General features: G+C 36.9%; 1 protein-coding gene across 1 annotated transcript in view; it reads left to right on the plus strand.

Annotated features, from left to right (window-relative positions):
* Window positions 1-4,445: 4,445 nt before the first annotated feature.
* The window catches only part of LOC110466099 (serine/threonine-protein kinase PLK1-like), a 52,938-nt gene continuing 52,138 nt past the window's right edge, over window positions 4,446-5,245 (plus strand). The window contains exon 1 of the mRNA XM_021522406.1: window positions 4,446-4,523. The gene's annotated coding sequence lies outside the window, so the exon portion shown is untranslated. The remainder of the gene's footprint in view (window positions 4,524-5,245) is intronic.

Consider the following 5,245-nt stretch of genomic DNA (forward strand, 5'->3'; position numbering starts at 1 on the left):
TATGGAACCTCCACCCCCGATAGGTCTCTGGATCCGCTACTGGCATACCAGATGTTACTATGAGGTGCAATAGTCCCAGCATCTTACGGTGTCCTCTGACCATCTTACGGTGTCCTCTGACCATCTTACGGTGTCCTCTGAACATCTTACGGTGTCCTCTGACCATCTTACGGTGTCCTCTGAACATCTTACGGTGTCCTCTAACCATCTTACGGTGTCCTCTAACCATCTTACGGTGTCCTCTGACCATCTTACGGTGTCCTCTAACCATCTTACGGTGTCCTCTGACCATCTTACGGTGTCCTCTGACCATCTTACGGTGTCCTCTGACCATCTTATGGTGTCCTCTGACCATCTTACGGTGTCCTCGACCATCTTACGGTGTCCTCTGAACATCTTACGGTGTCCTCTGAACACCTTATACGGTGTCCTCTGACCATCTTATGGTGTCCTCTGACCATCTTTCGGTGTCCTCGACCATCTTACGGTGTACTCTGACCATCTTACGGTGTCCTATGACCATCTTACGGTGTCCTCGACCATCTTACGGTGTACTCTGACCATCTTACGGTGTCCTATGACCATCTTACGGTGTCCTCTGCCATCTTACGGTGTCCTCTGAACACCTTATACGGTGTCCTCTGACCATCTTACGGGGTCCTGTGACCATCTTACGGTGTCCTCTGACCAGCTTACGGTGTCCTCTGACCATCTTACGGTGTCCTATGACCATCTTACGGTGTCCTCTGGCTATCTTACGGTGTCCTCTGACCATCTTACGGTGTCCTCTGACCATCTTACGGTGTCCTCTGTTGTGATCCGGAAATATTTCCAAAAAACTAATATTACAATGTAAATTCTTTCAGTACGTGAATTGAACAGAAAGATATACATCATATCAGAGTTATGTTTCGTATAACCGTAATTTCAACAGGACATAAGTTTACTTAAATATGTTTTATTGGAATCAATTGAACATGTACAACTGAAATAGGACATCAATTAAATATGATTGAAAAAACGTATTTTTTCACTGGTTCTTTCCATGGTTCACTTATTTATTTATTTTTAATTTGTTTTCGTATCAAAGCTAAAGTTTAGGGTCCGACACATTTGAGTGTCAATGCTGGTAAGCACAGGTGCTTTACCCCGGTATCATCACGGTTATCGTGTATTGGACCTCTTATTAGTTTCGAACAGCCCTTGTTAAATGCTTCAGATTTTGTTTTTGGTAACTTCGTGTGAAATGAAGGAAATTGTGATATTTGTGGTGTGTGTTGTCATCCTAGTGAATCACAATTAATCTGATATAAAGCAAAACCTTAATGTTACGGGGCTGTTTACTAACTATAATCCCACACACAGCTGGTCCCCAGGCTATCGCTGTACTTCTCAACTGTTATCTCTTAATTAAGCTTACAACGTGTAGGGCTAAGGACCATTTCGCCTCCCTCATTATAACCTTTATGTTTATGATACTTGCTTTGTGCTGTTTTAATTAATGAAGATCTTGCCATTCAGATTAGAAAAAGGGTAACGCGAATTTCTTTTTTCTCAAATGTATCATTAGCAAAAACTTTTTATCAGTTTCTTCTATGTGGACCTTTTAGAAAAGGAGAATTTCACACTTAGCAAGCATATATCTTCAAGTGAGGATCCATTTGTCTGTTCTGTAATGTATTTCTTAAAACACATTTAACCTTAGAAATGCAGAATTACTCATCATCTCATCAAAATATCTCTATTTAATTAACCGTTTTCAATAGAAATTTCTCTAATTTATAAGCCCAGCAAGAATGATGGCTAGATATCAATCACTGAGACATTTTGCTACACCATAACTTTGTCAATTACAATCCAGAAAAGATGGGAAATGTGGATCTATACGAGAGATGTAACGAACAGACATAAATGTCCAGTAAGAATCTACATATTAACAAAAATATAACGCAGGTAATTTAAAGAACATGTGACGGTCCCGAGGGAGGAGAGGAAGAGGAGGAGAAGTGAAGAGCGGGGGGGGGGGGGGGGGGGNGCAGTTATTCAAAGGCTGCCTAGCTAAAAGAAATAAAGGAAATTTTCTGTTTTCATCACATATTATAATGTTTGAAAATCGAGTTAAGCTGCCGGTGCTGCCATTGATAAAGTTTCATGAATTGAGAAAGAATTATAGCAAAACCTCGCTGCCTAACATGTATTTGTTATTTAAGGCCTGTACATAAGAATACCAAACACGTTGTAATGTGGTATAAACAAACCGCATACTGGGGAACTCACAGGGAACAATAACTACATGTGTGTCACAATAACAGTGCGTCATGTTTAGTGGTGTATTGACGTCTCGTGATTATGTCCTTTTAAGAAAACATAAACATAAAAAATACAATATTAATCCTACATGACAACGACTACTGGTACCAGTTGTTCAACCGAGCCTGTTTAGCTGAACTGTCCAGAACATACATTTTTAAATTCAATTTATGAGAAGTGTCGGATTTTATAAATATATGATATACTTCTTACCTTCAGATGGTAATTTAGAATCCTTTCCGTGAAACATGCACCTTTAGTGCTAAATTTAAATATTTTGTAAACTACAGTAGCGGTAAATTCTGGTTTAATTGATCACCTTGAACAACAGGGTCCACTATTTGCGAATCAAGTTTATCAATATCACAACATCTGTACATTCCAAAGTTTCTGTTACTTTCTGTGTAGATAAATAATAATATTAAATAATAATTCGAGGTTCTTATATACCGCTTTATCACAACCTAGTTCGTAGATCGTCTCAAAGCGTGTCACAAATTAGTATTATCCGTGGTTATAGATCAACGATTTGATCTCAAATTAACCCAACTTCATACATCTGTTTATGGAAATCTTTCAAAATGAATGTGTAATCGTTATTCTATTTTTATCGAAGTTGATCAATTTGCGTTATATTTGAAATTAAAACTGAAATTATTTCCATCCCCCCGCTCGTGACATATAGCGGTTATTCGTAAATGTTGTTCATGATGTGTACACAGTAATGGGAAGAAAAACAAAATAAAACGTTTGATTGTGAAGATTCTTTTTCAGCGATTTGATCGTATTTTAAAGTCACTATTTATATTATTAACTACAATGTACAACTACTTATCCACAGCATTGATATGAATGGTTTAATAAGATAACTTTTTAAAAATAACAGGGTTGTACACTGATAGGAAATGTGTATACAAAGAAACACAACTTACCATCATACACGTAAGTTATATAGAATTCTCCAATAAAAGTTATTTAGTTTGCGATATCTTATTTTTTTTCTAAACATTATGTTACCCCTATCAGTCAAAAATGTATTAACACTCATAACAATTAGGACATCAAGTGTTTCTTAGCTTACAGAAACGTGTTAGCGCTTTAAATAGATATTTTATCTATCAATGGTCCATGGTAATTTTCATTAGTAAGTGCGTTGTATCGTGATGACTAATGAATATATAATTTGTTGTGGTTTCTTTTACCCTAGTGACATGGTGACTCGTTACGACGGGATTAATAATAGATCTGCTGTAAGACGGACTACTCCTTACCACTTAGATAGACCCACGGGACTCGTTACCACTTAAATAGCCCCACGGGACTCGTTCCCACTTAGATAGCCCCACGGGCCCCGGTCACAACGCACTTCCTTGTAATAGATCTGCTGTAAGATGGACTACTCCTTACCACTTAGATAGACCCACGGGACTCGTTACCACGTAGATAGCCCCACGGGACTCCATACCACTTAGATAGCCCCACGGGAGTCCTTACCACTTAGATAGCCCCACGGGACTCGGTCACAACGCACTTCATTGTAATAGATCTGCTGTAAGACGGGCTACTCCTTACCACTTAGATAGCCCCACGGGACCCGGTCACAACGCACTTCATTGTAATAGATCTACTGTAAAACGGATTTCTCCTTACCACTTAGATAGCCCCACGGGACTCGTTACCACTTAGATAGCCCCACGGGACTCGTTATCACTTAGATAGCCCTTACCACTTAGATAGCCCCACGGGACTTGGTCACAACGCACTTCATTGTAATTAGCTAATCACTAAATAGATAAAATGTCGATCTTAATTCCCTTTCAAATAATCCAAATTAGAAAAAAGAATGGATATGGGTTTCCAAACATAAATAAACTCGACTAGACAATTATTGTTTTACTTTTAACTATTTTTCGAATTGAAAAGTTGTCTAAACTTGTGGTTAGTTTATAAATCGAGCGGACTCTATAATGTACGAGTGTGTATCTATGCAGTACTTGTGTATTCGCAAATGGTCAATGACGCGGAACGGAAGGACACTTGAATATATTTCACGGTCCACTGGTTCTATTGCAGAAGGTAGTATTTATAGCACCAGCTGATCTCATCCCTCCAGTATATCACTCAGAGTTATCTTCCTTCAACAACGTGACAGTGTGTTATAAAAAAAAATCTCGATAAGGACGTGCTTTATCGTCTCTGAAGTATTCTATAGGGTAAGTATTTTAAATGTTATTAACATTTTCATATATTTGTTAAAAAAATCAATAACATATAACAGAAACTGTTACATTTGCTTGAAAATAATTGTTTTCCATATTCTGACCATATGTAATAAGAAAGTCAAGGTCTGTTCTCTTACAGTAGTCAACCTAACAATGTATCAAAGCCAATTCATAAAATACTTGTCATTGATTAGTTGATAATTATTTTCTAAAACACGTTTCATCATATTTATGGTTCACAAATATTTCTATACATGTATGTAATAACTGTAACACTAAATAGTAAATGTACATATAACTTATAATAAGCTATAATAAGCTGACAAATGTTGGTCTTTTTAGATTTGGTGACACTTATTTTAAGGTATATTATAACCTTTTTGGAGTCTCATAAGTGAAATTAACTTTGACATCAATGTGTTGAAAAAACTTATAATAAGCTGACAAATAGTAGTCTTTTTTAACTTAGTACACTTATTTTTTATGTATATTTTTGCCTTTTAGTGTCTCATAAGTCGATTGACTTTGGCTGGATATTGATCTAGTTTTATGTACATTTACTTGTTTTTCTATGTAGATCAATATATGTGACACTTGAATAAAATAAATTATGATTTATTTATCATTATTATATATAAATATACCAGTAGTGTATATAGTTGTGAGTGATGTACCTACGTATATGTAGTTCCAGTATCAACCCCCCTCCCCCC

The sequence above is a fragment of the Mizuhopecten yessoensis genome, unplaced genomic scaffold (assembly GCF_002113885.1).
Source record: "Mizuhopecten yessoensis strain PY_sf001 unplaced genomic scaffold, ASM211388v2 scaffold11117, whole genome shotgun sequence".
Lineage (NCBI taxonomy): Eukaryota > Metazoa > Mollusca > Bivalvia > Pectinida > Pectinidae > Mizuhopecten > Mizuhopecten yessoensis.